Here is a 15,892-nt window from a genome sequence, read left to right as displayed (position 1 = left end):
CCCTCTGCATTGGAAGGCGAAGTCTTAACCACTGGACTGCCAGGGAAGTCCCTTTACTTTTATTTTTGAATGCAAATTAGTTTCAAAAAGCTCAGCTTTAGAAATAGTAATGAATAAGATTACACATTACTCTCAGCTGTAGTAAATGTTAGTGTTTAAACATAGTGTTTATACCGAGTTAATAAAAGGGTGGGATGAACAGATAACTATGAATACCACTGGCATTTCGGATGACCTCACACGTGGCAGTGTGTTTAGCAGATCTAGCCCTAAATAAGCACTAACTGCAAGTACATCAGCCAGTATACGTAACAACCAAAACCAACTAAAATGATTTCTACAAATTCTAGGAGGCAGTATTATCTCCCATTGAACTGTTAAGCACAGCAGATAGATCACTTGGTGATCTCTTCTTCCTTTGAACCACTGGACTGACAGCAAAGGAAAAAAAAAAAGGTACAAATGCCCTATGGAAGAGAGATGGGAGAGAAAACATCAGAGGATAAGTGATTTCAACAAACGTTTAAGTCAGACAGACAAGCGGTAGCTGACCCGACAAAAGAAAGTAAGCTACAACTTAAAATGTTTGCAATAGGGAACTTATCCTCTAGATCTCTGAGAAGACCAGGAGTTGGAAGCACCAAGCACTGGGGTAGGTATTAAATCGAGTGGACCTATTGAACTTAGGCATCAGGACAGCTGGCCTAATGGCATCCCTGAATCACTGTGACAACCCCACACAAATCCACAAAATTCCCAATCATCTTCCAGGGGCCAATACTACTAAAAATAGCTACTAGAGAATAATTAACAAAGGAAAAATTCCTGTTAGGTTGTATTATAATTACTAATATTAAAAATTAAATAACTATTCATTTTAGTGGGATTTGGTGTTATATAATGCTAACAGTGTCATTTTGAGAAACCTGGAACTTGGCTGACATTGTTTTTTTTTAGTTTAATGTATTTTGATAGCAAACATACAGGAATAGTACCAAAAACATTAAAATCATGTATTTGCATGTAGAATTGATTAGAAAAGTATAGTGAATGGATGGAACTACTGTATGATAAAATGACAGACACCACTTAGTTGTCATCAATAAGAAATGTACTTGTTTTAAAAAACTAAGGGCTGGCATTGTAAAAAATTTAATAGGTTTAGTTATAATTGTTATAAATTGAATTACTGAAACTTGTTTATTGAAATATTTTGACTTTTTAATGCTTTATGTCTCCATATTTATATTAAAACTTTATACACTAATGAAAATGGAAAAATACTTGTCAATAACCGATTCTGTCACCTATTTTTCCATTCACAATCAAGATACTTAAGTACATTTTGACCTCACGGTGAAAAAAAAAAGAAAAAAATCTAATTTTTGTCAATTATATCTTAATAAAACTGGAAAAATAAACTAAACAGGAAAAAAATCTAATGTTTAGGACTACAGAAAATGAGAAAAAGATGTTGGGTCTTTTTTTGTTGCCATTAAAATGAATCCTTAAGCACATTCTCCACCTTTGCAAAACATTGGGCAAGTGTACAACATGCTAAGTGAAGGTCTTTTGGCACAATTATTCCACTTTGGTATAGAAAGCACACAGGTGTTGTCACACAGGCTAACCACATAGGCCTCACTTGCCTCCTGCAGAGCACAAAATAGTTGAGCACCACATGCACAGGTCTGTTTTGAAGTCGGAGCAATCTAATTTCAGATGCCACACACTACCAGTACCAGGCCTGTAACAATGAGGTTTCTTCACCCCTCCAGGAGAAACCACCCTATTGAGAGAAGCTTTTGTAGCCAGTTGCCTCCTGGGTGCTTTGTCACTGGTTGATTGCAAGCCCTATGCTTGGTGTAAATGATGGTTTAGAGAAATCCTTTCATCCACCCTCCCTAATCCTCACTTCTCTTTTAGCTGGAGTCAGACCCCTTGAGGTGGTATTGACTTTAAAGAGTGTTAGCTTCTGAGCCCCCAGACTCAAGTTTGGGGTGCAAAAGGCAAATGAGAAGGGGAGGGAGGGCTAAGAGATGCCACCTGTAAAGACCTGGTCTCTTCCCCTTAAATTTGATGTAAATTATACATACTTTTTGGAATATCCTATTCTTTCTTAAAAACAGCTTTACGAAGATATAATTCATAATTCCATACAATTTACCCACTTAAAGTGTACAATTCAATAACGGTTTCTAGTATACTCACAGATATGTGCAACTACCACCATCACAGTAAATTTTAGAACATTTTCATCATCTCAAGAAGGAACCTCGGGCTTCCCTGGTGGCGCAGTGGTTAAGAATCCGCCTGCCAATGCAGGGGACACGGGTTCAAGCCCTGGTCCGGGAAGATCCCACATGCCGCGGAGCAACTAAGCCCATGCGCCACAACTACTGAGCTTGCACTCCAGAGCCCGTGAGCCACAACTACTGAAGCCCGTGGGCCTAGAGCCCGTGCTCCGCAACGAGAAGCCACTGCAATGAGAAGCCTGCGCACCACAATGAAGAGTAGCCCTCCCCCTTGCCGCAACTAGAGAAAGCCTGCACGTAGCAACGAAGCCCCAATGCAGCCAAAAATAAATACATAAAACAAATAAATTTATTAAGAAAAAAAAAGAAAAAGAAGGAACCTCGTATCCTTTAGCTATCCCTCCCTTAACCGCTGTCCTGTCTACCCAGCCCTAAGCAACCACTAATCTATTTTCTGTCTCTAAAGATTTTCCTATTCTGAATTTTCATATATATGGAATCATACAGCACTGTATAGTCTTTTGTGACTAGCTTCTATTACTTAGCATAATATTTTCAAGATTCATCCATGTTGTAGCAAATAATATTCCATTGTATGGATATACCACATTTTGTTTATTCATTTATCTGTTGATAGACATTTGGGCTGTTTCCAACTTTGGGCTTTTATAAACAATGCTGCTATCAAAATTCATGTACAAGTTTTTTTGTGGACATATACTTTCATTTCTCTTGGGTATATACCTAGGAGTTGAATGGCTGGCTTGCATGGCAATTCTACGTTTAATCATTTGAGGAAGTGCTAGACTGTTTTCCAAAGTAGCTAGACCAGTTTACATTCCAACCAGCAGTGTTCAAGGATTCCAATTTCTCCACATCTTCATCAACACTTGTTATGTGACTTTTTGAGTTTAGCCATGCTAGTGGGTATGAAGTGGTATCTCACTGAGGTTAGCCATGCTAGTGGGTATGAAGTGCTATCTCACTGAGGTTTCGATTTCTATTTCTCTGATGACTAATGATGTCAAGCATTTTTTTTTCATGTGCTCACTGCCCATTTGTATGTCTTTGCTGGAGAAATGCCTATTCAAATACTTTACCCATTTCTGAATTCGGTTGTCATACTGAGTTGTACGAATTCTTAATATATCTAGATACAAGTTCTGTATAAAATGTATGATTTACAAACAATTTCTCCTATTCTGTGGGCTGTCTTTTCATTTGTTTCTATTTATAATTTTGTTTGCTTAAGTTACCATTTATTTCAGATGTTAAGTCCTAATGTTATTTAACTTGTTGTGTTAAATAACATTAGAAGTGGGACCTTATAGCAGGTTGTTACTTTATGTTGGGAAGAATGATGCACACTGTGAATAAAGAAAGGTGACCAGTCTTTCCCTAACAGGAGCTATTCACCATCTACTTTTATTGTAGCCACTCAAACTTACTTTTGTATAGATGGCTGCCTATGGCATTTAGCTGCTGGTTTTTATTTTAGAACTATATTCTTAATGAATTTTTAAAAAATCAAAGTGACACATGCAATAGTTTTTAAACTTCAAATAAAAAGACTTCCAAGGAAATAGGGTCAGTAAGTTCAGGCTTTGATTTATCCTCTTTGCTTCAAACTCAGGATAGGTAAAATATAAAGAGAAAACAAAAATCCACATTTGGGGATAAAGACAAGGTAAATGCCTCTGTAGTCCAGAAACAGAACAAAAATGTAAAGATGAGAGCAGGGTTAAAGCCATGAAGCTGCTGTTTTATGTTTAAGAGAAGGCAGTAAGAATCAAGAATCAGGGTGGTAAGGACAAAGTATTTTTGGTACAGTGTTAATATAAAATGGATTTTCTAGGAACCATAAATGCTGTTAACGCAAAAGGATATTGTACTTTGCTTTATTAGAAAATTAACCCAAAGTTGTTTGCCACTTTGGAAAATCATGTCACTGGCAACAGTGACACTGAGGTAGCTGCCTTGCAAACACACACAGCTATATTAGCTTGTGTTTGTAGAGCAAGTGTTTATAATGATTCCATACAGACATCAACTTTCATCAATTTTATGATTCAGATTCCCCCCTTTAATATCTCTGAAATTCACAGAGATCTATTAGTTTAATTGTAGCAGTTCTTCCCCCAATGGTATGTAAAATAATAGTTCATATTACAATCAAGGCTGTCTTAGATTCAATAAAAGCCAGTATATAAATATACTTATTTCACTCTTTTTAAAACTGACTTCCAGTGTAGTCATTCCTATCTAATGATTATACAGACAAGATGGTGGAGTAGAAGGATGTGAGCTCACCTCTTCTTAAAGAAACACCAAAATCACAACTAACTGCTGAACAACCATTGACAAAAAAACATTGGAACCTACCCAAAAAGATAGCCCACATCCAAAGACAAAGAAGAAGCCACAATGAGACATAGGAGGGGCACAACTGTGATAAAATCAAATCCCATACATGCCAGGTGGGCAACCCACAAGCTGGAACGTAATTATACCACAGAAATTCTCCTACAGGAGTGAAAGTTCTGAGCCCCACGTCAAGCTCCCCAGCCAGAGAATCTGGCTTTGAAGGTCACTGGGGTTTGACTGCAGGAATTCCACAGGACTGGGGGAAACAGAAACTTTAGTCTTGGAGAGCACACACAGGGTCTCGTGCGTACCAGGACCCAGGGGAAAAAAATCAGTGACCTCGTAAGAGACTGGGCCAGACTTATTTGCTAGTATTGGAAGGTCTCCTGCGAAGGTGGGGAGCAGCTGTGGCTCACTGCAGCAACAAGGACACGGGTGGCAGTAGTTCTGAGAAGTACTCATTGGTGTGAACCCTTCTGGAGGCCACCATTTTCTCACCAAGACCTGGCCTCAGCCAACAGTCTGCAGGCTCCAGTGCTGGGACGCCTCAGGCCAAACAACCAACAGGGTGGGAACACAGCCCCACCCGTCAGCAGACAGGCTGTTTAAAGTCTTCTAAGCACACAGCTTCCCAATAAACACACCCCCTGACATGGCTCTGCCCACCAGAGGGACAAGAACCAGCTCCACCCACCAGTGGGCAGGTACCAGTCCCTCCCCGCTGAAGCCTGCAAAGCCTCTTACACAGCCTCATTCATGAGGGGGCAGATAGCAGAAGCAAGAAGAACTATAGCCCTGCAGCCAGAGGAAAGGAAACCACAATCACAATAAGTTAGACAAAATGAGACAGCAGAGGAGTATGTCCCAGATGAAGGAACAAGACAAAACCCCAGAACAACAACTAAGTGAAGTGGAGAGAGTCAATCTACCTGAAAAAGAATTCAGAGCAATGATAGTACAGATGATACAACATCTCAGAAAAAGAATAGAGGCACGAATCAAGAAAATACAAAATCAAAAGATTTATAGACAAGCAAAAGCTAAGAGAATTTAGCACGACCAGACCAGCTTTGCAACAAATGCTAAAGGAACTTCTCTAGGTGGAAAAGACCACAACTAGAAACAAGAAAATTACAAATGGAAAAGCTCCTATTTACATTCAAAAGTACATATTATTTTAGTTTGCATAATTTTTATTTTTCCCCTGTGTTATGCTGGGTTGTATTAGTTTTTTAAAAAATTACCAGTAGACATAGATTATTATATCTATGTATTTTGTTTCAGTATTAGGGGAGCATTACACAATATTTATTACAAAACGTGGGCATTAAGGTCAACAGGGTTGAGAAACACTGCTCTACAATACTACTACTTCCCTGCTCTTATTATGGTCACTTACACCTATTATGTACTATATATGTAAGACTAAGTTCTGAGAAAAAAAAGTTATTTAATATTTGTGCATGTCAATCTTTAACACAAAGTAAATAAATAAAAGCTCATAAGGAGCAATAAAGACCAAGTAAAGTAAATGAACAAACAAAACCCCCACAACATTTGAGGAAGATGAATACACAAGATCTTAAATGCCTTAAATTAGAAAACTGTAAGTATTATGAAGGTAAATGTAACATGACATGCAATACAACACAGCTACAAAGATGGTGGAATAGTGACTCTTACCACAAATAAAACGTGAAGAAATAGCTCATAAGCTAAAAAAAGGTATTAAACAGAACTCCTCATACAGTCAAATTCTCTTTACCTGGATAGGTGTACACCAAGGCAAGTTGGTAGTTATGAATTACTCCATCTCCTACCTTCTAATTGCTCTCACACAACCCTAAGTTTAGTTTCTAAAATGCAAATTATATTATTCCCTTCCTTAAAAACTTTCAAGAAAAATATGAGCAATGATGTTTCCCTCTTCCAATACCATAAACTCTTACTTTATTTTTAAGATTTATTTATTTGTTTGTTTATTTATTTATTTATTTTGGCTGCACTAGGTCTTCATTGCAGTATGCAGGATTTTTTTTTTTTAAAGATTTATTATTTATTTAATTTATTTTTGGCTGTGTCGGGTCTTAGTTGTGGCATACAGGCTCTTTGTTGCAGTGCGTGGGCTTCTCTCTGGTTGTGGCATGTGGGTTTTCTCTTCTCTAGCTGTGGCAGGCAGGCTCCAGGGCACGTGGCCTCTGTAGTTGTGGTGCACAGGTTCCAGAGCACATGGGCTCTGTAGTTTGCAGCACGTGGGCTCTAGTTGTGCTGTGTGGGCCTACTTACCACATGGCATGTGGGATTGTAGTTCCCCGACCAGGGATCAAACCTGCATCCCCTCCACTGTCAGGTGGACTCTTTGCCACTGGACCACCAGGGAAGTCCCCAGGATCTTTTTTAGTAGCAGCATGTGGACTTCTTAGTTGCAGCATGCAGAGTTCTTAGCTGTGGCATGCAGACTCTTAGTTGCTGCATGCAAACTCTTAGTTGCGGTATACATGTGGGATCTAGTTCCCTGACCAGGGATTGAACCCAGGACCCCTGCACTGGGAGCATGGAGTCTTACCCACTGGACCAGCAGGGAAGTCCCTGTTATGGTTTTTAAGTGTTCTTAAAAATTCAGCTTGGAAATACAATACTAAACCAGGATTCTCTCATGCTTTATCAGTTTTATGAGATTAGATGATAGTCATAAAACATCACTAAATACCGGAAATTAGTTCTTCCTATTATCTCATACTCTCTCAATTGTCAGCCCCAGACTCATAATCATGAAAGTTATGAGTGAAATAATAATGACTGAAAATTTCCCCTAGTTAAAGTCAGATACCAAACCACAAATCCAGAAAGCTCAGAGAATATCAAGCAGGATAAACACCCAAAAAACTACACCCAGGCATACCACATTCAAACTTCAGAAAATCAAAAATAAGGGAAAAAACACTGAAAGAAGTCAGGGAAAAAAAAATGAAACACCTTACATATATGGGAGCAAAAATAAGAATTATATATAACTTCTCCTCTGAAACGAAAGCAAGAAGAGAGTAGAGTAAAATATTTAAAGTGTTCAGAGAAAACCCCACCACCCTAGAATTCTGTACCCTGCAAAATTATCCATCAGAAGTCAAGGTGAAACAAAGACTTTCTCACACAAACAAAAATTGAGGGGATTTGTTCCTAAGACCTGCTTTGCAAGAAATATTAAATGAAGATCTTCACTGGGACAAAGTGAGACAGTGCCATGGACATATATACACTACCAAATGTAAAATAGATAGCTAGTGGGAAGCAGCCACATGGCACAGGGAGATCAGCTCAGTGCTTTGTGACCACCTGGAGGGGTGGGATAGGGAGGGTGAGAGGGAGACGCAAGAGGGAGGACGAATGGGGATATATGTATATGTGTAGCTGATTTACTTTGTTATACAGCAGAAACTAACACCATTGTAGAGCAACTGTACTCCAATAAAGATGTTAAAAAAAAAAAAGAACCAAGTGAGAAAAATAAAAGTCCCTGTGAAGAGAAAATAAATAAATAAATGAAGATCTTTAGAAAGAGAAAAATGATGTAAGTCAGAATATCAGATCTACATAAAGAAGGCAAGAGAATTGGAGAATGAATGAGTGAAAGTAAAATAAAAACTTTTATTTTTCTTATTTTTAATTGATCTAACAGATCACAGTTTGCTCAAAATAATAATAGCAACAGTGTATTCCATTATCTCTCTCTCTATATGCTTACGTATAACTGAAATGAGTGACAGCAATGATACAAGGTACTAGAGGGAAGAATGAGGATTATTTTGTTAATATAAGATACTTGCACTATTCATGAAGTAGTATAGTGTTGCTAGACCATGGTATAGTGATGACTTTTTAGATACAATACCAAAGGCATGATGTATAAAAGAAATAATTGATAAGCTGGATGGACTTCATTAAAATTAAAACTTTTGCTCTTTGAAAGACAATGTGAAGAGAATGGAAAGATAAACTCCAGACTGAGAAAAATATTTGCAGAAGACACACTAATGAAGGACTATTATCCAAAATATGCAAAGAACTCTTAAAACCCAAGAATAAGAAAACAAGTAACCCAATTTTAAAATGGCAGGACTTCCCTGGTGGCGCAGTGGTTGAGAATCTGCCTGCCAATGCAGGGGACACGGGTTCAAACCCTGGTCCGGGAAGATTCCACATGCCGCAGAGCAACTAAGCCCATGAGCCACAACTACTAAGCCTGCACCGTGGAGGCTGTGCACCGCAACTACTGAGCCCACGTGCTGCCACTACTGAAGTCTGTGCACCTAGAGCCCATGCTCCGCCAACGAGAAGCCCGCGAACCACAACGAAGAGTAGCCCCCCTCCCGCAACTAGAGAAAGCCTGTGTACAGCAACGAAGACCCAACGCAGCCAAAAATAAATAAATAAAGTTATTTTTTTTTAAAAAATGGCAAAAGACCTGAACAGACATCTCACCAAGAAAGATACACAGATTTCAAGTAAGCATATGAAATGATTTACAACATCATAAGTAATTAGGGAATTGCAAATTAAAACAATGAGATACCACTATACCTCTATTAGAATGGCTAAAATCCAAAACACTGACGACACCAAATGCTGACAAGGACGTGAAGCGATAGGAAATCTCATTTATTGCTGGCGGGAATGCAAAATGGTAGAACTATCAAGTCATGAAAAAATGTGGAAGAAACTTAAATGTATATAACTAAGTGAAAGAAGTTAATATGAAAAGGCAACACTATATGATTCCAACCAAATAACATTCTTGAAAAGGCACTATGGAGACACTAAAAAGATAAATGCTTGCTAGGGCTTACAGGGGAGGGAGAGATGATTAGGTGGAACACAGAGAATCTTTAGGGCAGTGAAACTATTCTAACAAAGGTGGATACATGCCACTGCACCTTTGTCAAAACCCATAGAATGTTTAATACCAAGAGTGACCCCTAATGTAAACTGTGGACATAGGGTGATAATGATGTGTCAATGGAGTTCAATGATAGTACAAATGTGCATTGTGTTGCAGAATTTCAATAGTGTGGGAGGTTGTGCATTTGTGAGAAGAGGGGGTATATGGGAACTCCTTGCACTTTCTAGTCAATTTTGCTGAGAACCTACAACTGCTCCTAAAAAATAAAGTTTATTAATTTAAAAAAGGGGGTGTTGCATATTTCAGTTTCTACCCTGCACATTTCCAGGATTCCCTCCCCAAAGCCCACTAGGGCAACAGATCTTCTGAGCTAAGGGTGCCTGCGCTGATGTCAGACTGCTTGAGATCTTGGGCTGGAGAGCTTTTAAGTGCCTAAGGCCAAGGAATTTTCAGAGGTCTATGAGGCTTTTTTTTAATGAAGTAAAAAGAACAAATTTGTGTGTGTGTGTGTGTGTGTGTGTGTTGGGGAGTATGGTGTACAAAAGCAGGAGATTCTGGGACTAGGAAACATTCTTGACTTTAGGTCTTAGCCATTTCTTTCCTGATCTTTAGTTTATAAAATGCGTAAAATGTGAAAGTCCACTATTTTGGGGGAATGGTTGAATAAAATGTAGGTCATGCCAAACACGGACTATTAAGCAACTATTGATTAAGAAGCAGTTGATTATATGTATGGAGTAAGAAAAATGTCAAAGGAATACAATAAATGAAAAACAGAAGTTGTAGAGTAATATGTTTGATACGAAAGATTATGTATATGTGTGTGTACATGTGTATGTCTGTATAATAATGGAAACAGCGCTGGAAGAATATGCAGCAAAATATAACATTGCTAATCTTGGGGGTAATGGTGGTGGGGATTAAAAGGGTTGACATAAAAACTTTTTTTTTAACTCCCATTTTGTTTTTAGAGGCATACTTCAGAGATACTGTGGGTTCAGTTCCAGACCACCACAATAAAGTGAATATCACAATAAAGCTAGTCACACAAAGTTTTTGGTTTCGCAGTGTATATAAAAGTTATATACAGGGCTTCCCTGGTGGCGCAGTGGTTGAGAGTCCGCCTGCCGATGCAGGGGACACGGGCTCGCGACCCGGTCTGGGAGGATCCCACATGCCGCGGAGCGGCTGGGCCCGTGAGTCATGGCCGCTGAGCCTGCGCGTCCGGAGCCTGTGCTCCGCAGCAGGAGGGGCCGCAGCAGTGAGAGACCCGCGTACCATAAAAAAAAAAAAAAAAAAAAAAAAAAAGTTATATACAAGTTGCATACAAAAGTTGTATATAAAAGTATACTGTAGTCTCTTAAGTGCACAACAGCATTACGTCTAAAAGAAAAGTACATACCCTAATAAAAATATTTTATTGCTAAAAAATACTCAGCTTCAGTGAGTCATATTTTCGCAATAATAACATCAAAGATTACTGATCACAGACACCGTAACAGCTATAATAATAATGAAAACATGTGAAATATTATGAGAATTACCCAAGTGTGACATAGAGACATGAAGTGAGCAAACACCACTGGAAAAATGGTGCTGATACACTTGCTTAGATGCAGGGTTGCCAGAACCTTCAATTTATGAAAAAATACAGTATCTGAGAAGCACAATAAAATGAAGTACGCCTGTACTTTGTCTACCTGTTTATAATAAGCAAATAATGCTTTTGTAATTAAAAAAATTCAATTCAGAAAAAAATCACAACAAATTTCACAATTTAAAAAATTTATAGGGGCTTCCCTGGTGGCTCAGTGGTTAAGAATCCACCTGCCAATGCAGGGGACACGGGTTCGAGTCCTGGTCTGGGAAGATCCCACATGCCGCGGAGCAGCTAAGCCCGCAAGCCACAACTACTGAGCCCGCGAGCCACAACAACTGAGCCCGTGTGACACAACTATTGAAGCCCACAGGCCTAGAGCCCGTGCTCCATGACAAGAGAAGCTACTGCAATGAGAAGCCCGCACACCACAACGAAGAGTAGCTCCCACTCGCCGCAACAAGAGAAAGCCTGTGCACAGCAACAAAGACCCAATGCAGCCAAAAATAAAAATAAATAAACTTATTTTAAAAAAAATATTTATAAACACCTACACTTGTTTCCAAATCCAGGGAAAGAACACATTTTTATTAGTTAACTGGACACACATCTATAATGCTTTTCCCACATTTTCCACTGCTTACCCTTTGATTGCCTCTGTAATATATTCTTTAAAGAAATAGGATAATTCAGACTTTACTCAAGCATCGATGACCAAATTTTATTTTCTATTAATAATTTTTAAAAGTTTCTTTCAGGTTCATAACTTATCATTACCATGTTGTGTAAAATTTTTTGGAATTGTCAAATTTGAAAAAACTTCCATCAAGTTTCTGCTATATATGAGCTGTAAGAATTGGAATTATTTACAGATTAATCCTCTGGCTCTGCACCTTTCAACCTTGCTTGTCTTCCATTACTTATATCCTTCCAGCGTGAGTGCCAGAGGACAAGCTCACACTGCAGTACAACTGCCATCCTTGCACTGTGCGTGTTCCTGGAAGCCATTCCTACATTGGGATGGCTAGCTATCACCTAAAAATACCTAAAAATGGAAATTACGGAGAACCACATAAACTCAAACTAAGTGTACCCCCAATAGAGTTTCCTCTTAGCCTGATCCAGAAAATGCTCGCTGACACCCAACACCACCACACAAATATATATATACATGTGTGTGTATATATACATACATATATATAAAAATATATATATATAAATGATGGACTGAAAAAAGATCTTTCAATCTATTGAGATTAAAGTAGCCTACATCTATAAATTTGACAGGACACAAAATTGTGAAAATTGCCGAGGTCCTTCCCAGAGCCTTGAAATGGGCCTATATGTAAGTGAGTGACTCTGAAGTTTAAGGTTCATTAGTTTTATGGGAAGGAAAGAAAATTATAAAACAAGTCTGTAAGTACAATGGCAAAGAAGGTGTATAGATGAAAGAGGAAAGGTGTAAACGAATAAGAAAAAAATATTTTTTAAAGACCAAGCAGCAGCAGTATGCCTTAGGGTATAATTAAACATTTAAACATAAAGAAAATGTAATTCCTAACAACCTAAAATTAACAACAACAACAACAAAATTTCAAATGTCTCTAAAGAAGTTATGAAACATGAACCTTTAAAACTTTTTTGGAATTAATATAGCCATTTTCTCATTCAGATTTACAAAGTAAGTAAAAACTCGTTTCTCCTTTTCTAAACAATAAACATAAACTTTTTTGTATCTGTCTTTTTGACCATGTATAATTAAAAAGAGGCATTTCTACATAGGCACTTGATATTAGCTTATGATGATGAAATTGGAAGTTTATGGCAAAGAACATGCATGCTTATCTGTGTTCATGAACACACACACGCGCGCACACACAGAGTTAACTTTGGACCTTGGAAATTACCCTCTGACTTCTTTTTTAGAAGTTAAGTTCCCTTGTGTACTTTTGCAGCAATCCCTTTCTTCTACTCCCAGCTCCTGGGAAACACTGATCTGTTTTCTGCTCCTACAGTTTTGCACGTTTCAGAATGGTACATAAATAGAATCATACAGTATGCAGCCTTTTAAATCTGATTTCTTTCACTTTGCATACTGCATTTGAAATTCACCTATGTTATTGAGTGTATTAGTAGTTCATTCCTTCTTATTGTGAGTAATATATTCCACTGCATGGATATTTTATCATTTGTTTGTACATTCACCAGTTGAAGGACATCTGGATTGTTTCAAGTTTTAAGTGACTATAAATAAAACTGCTGTAAACATTTGCATACATATTTTTGAAAGAACATATGTTTTCATTTATCTTGACTAAATATCCAAAATGGGATCGCTGGGTTGTATGTTAAGTGTATGCTTAACTTTATAAGAAATTGGCATACTTTTTCCCAAAGTTCCTATGCCATTTTGCATTCCCATCAGCAATGTATGTGAATTTCAGTTGTTCAGCATCATACATTACCATCATTTGGTATTGTCAGTCTGTAAAAATTTTACCTGTACTAATGCATGTGTACTGGTATTTACTGTGGTTTTAACTAGCACTTCTCTAATGACGAACGATGTTGAGCATCTTTTCAAGTGCTTATTTGACCTCACCTTATTTTATTGGTGAGGCCTCTCTTTCAACCATTAAAAAATTTTTTCTTTCTTTTATAATGGAGTTTTGAGAGATTTGATATATTATTTGATATATTCTTTTATAAATTCCTTTTTATATTTTAAAATTTATATTTTACAGACGTATATGAATATATATATTCCTTTATCAAATATGTGCTTTACAAATATGTGTGTGTGTGTGTGTACCTTTTTTTTTTTTTTTTGGCACATTGAGGGGCATGTGAGATCTTACTTCCCCAACGAGGGATGGAACCCATGCCCCCTGCAGTGGAAGCACAGAGTCCTAACCACTGGACCATCAGGAAATTCCCACAAATATTTTCTACTCATCTGTGGCTTGTCCATTCATTCTCTTACCAGTATCTTTGGAAGAGACCTTTTCAATATTTATGAAGTAAAATTCATCACTTTTATCTTTCACAGTTCATGTTTTTTGTGTCCTATAGAAAAAAATGTTTGCCTAACCCCAGGTCACAATGTGTTTTTCCTTTATTTTCTTTGAGTTTTATAGTTTTAGGTTTTATATTTTAGTTTACAATCCATTTTTAATTGATTTTTTCAATTTTTAAATTATGGTAAATACACATAATATAAAATTTACCATCTTGACCATTACTAAGTAAACAGTTCAATGGTATTAAATAAATACATAATGCTATACAACCATCACCACAGGTCATCTCCACAACTCTTTTCATCTTGTAAAACCAAAACTCTATGCACATTAAATAGTAACTCCTCATTCCCTCTGACCCGCAACCCAGGGCAACCACCATTCTACTTTCTGTCTCTATGATTTTGACTACTCTAAGTACATCATATAAGTGGAATCATACAGTATTTGTCTGTTGGAGACTGGTTTATTGCACTTAACATAATGTCCAGGGTTCATTCATGTTGTGGCACATGTCGGAATTTCCTTCTTTTTTAAGACTGAAAATTCCACTGGATGTATAAACCACATTTTGCTACTCTATTCGTCCGTTGATGGACACTTGGTTTGCTTCCATGTTTAACTTATTGTGAGTTACACTGCTATGAACAAGGGTACAAATATCTCTTCAAGACCTTGCTTTTAATTCTTTTGGGTATATACCCGGAAGTGAAATTGCTGAATCATATGGTAATATGAGCTCACTGCCTTCTGGCCTCCAAAGTTTCTGATAAAACATCAGCTGATAATCATTTTAAGGATCGCTTCTATGTGGCAAGTTGCTTTGCTCTTGCTATCAAGATTCTCTTTGTCTTTGTCTTTAGAAAGCTGGATTATAATGTATCTGGATATGGGCCACCTTCAGTTTATCTTATTCTGGGGTTTGTTGTGCTTCTTGGATGTTTATAATCATATCTTTCATCCAATTTGGGAAGTTTTTAGTCCTTATTTCTTCAAATATTCTCAGCCCCTTTTTTCTCTCTTCTCTTGGGACACTACAATCCACCTGCTGCTCTGTTTCATGGTTCACACAGATCCCTTAGGTTCTGTTCACTTTTCTTCATTCTTTTTTCTTTCTGTTCCTCAGACTTGAAAATTTCCATTGTCCTATCTTCAAGTTCTCTGATTCTTAATTCTGCTTGCTCAAATGTGCCTTTGAATTCCTCTAGGAAAATTTTCCTTTCAGTTATTTTACTTTTCAGATACAGAATTTCTTTTTAGGATTCTTTTTTAGGTTTTCTATCTCTTTATTAATATTTCCATTTTGTTCATTCATCATTTTCTGGACTTTCTCCACATCTTCCTTTAGTTCCTTTGAGAATCTTTGAAACAGTTGTTTTAGTCTTTGTCTAGGAGATCTGCCATCAGGTCTTTTCCGGGGCAGTTTCTATTTTATTTTTTTCCTATGAATGGGCCATACTTTCCTTTTCCTTTGTATGCCTTGTGATATTTTTGTTGAAATTTGGACATTTGAATCTAATAACATGGTAACTCTATAAACCAGATTCTCCCCTTCCCCATGTTCTACTGTTTTTTTGTTGTTGTTGTTATTGCTTATTGTGGTTTTGTTTTTCATTTTTCTTTTTTCTTTTTTTAAATTTTTGTAGACTGTCTCTGTGCTAAGGATCCGCCTGAGGTATAAACTTAAGGTCTTTTCAGTTCTTTTCTGAGCCTGTGCCTTTTCCTGGGCATATGTGGTCCCTTTCAAATGTTACCCATG

The 15,892-nt window shown here is 37.5% G+C and overlaps 1 protein-coding gene across 8 annotated transcripts in view; it reads right to left on the bottom strand.

Annotated features, from left to right (window-relative positions):
* Positions 1–15,892, bottom strand: part of ZRANB3 (zinc finger RANBP2-type containing 3) — a 286,433-nt gene that overhangs the window by 103,057 nt on the left and 167,484 nt on the right. The gene's annotated exons all lie outside the window — the stretch shown is intronic.

Source organism: Pseudorca crassidens, chromosome 6, assembly GCF_039906515.1.
Source record: "Pseudorca crassidens isolate mPseCra1 chromosome 6, mPseCra1.hap1, whole genome shotgun sequence".
NCBI lineage: Eukaryota > Metazoa > Chordata > Mammalia > Artiodactyla > Delphinidae > Pseudorca > Pseudorca crassidens.
Note: the sequence above shows the minus strand (reverse complement) of the source record. Positions and strands in the feature narration are given on the sequence as shown.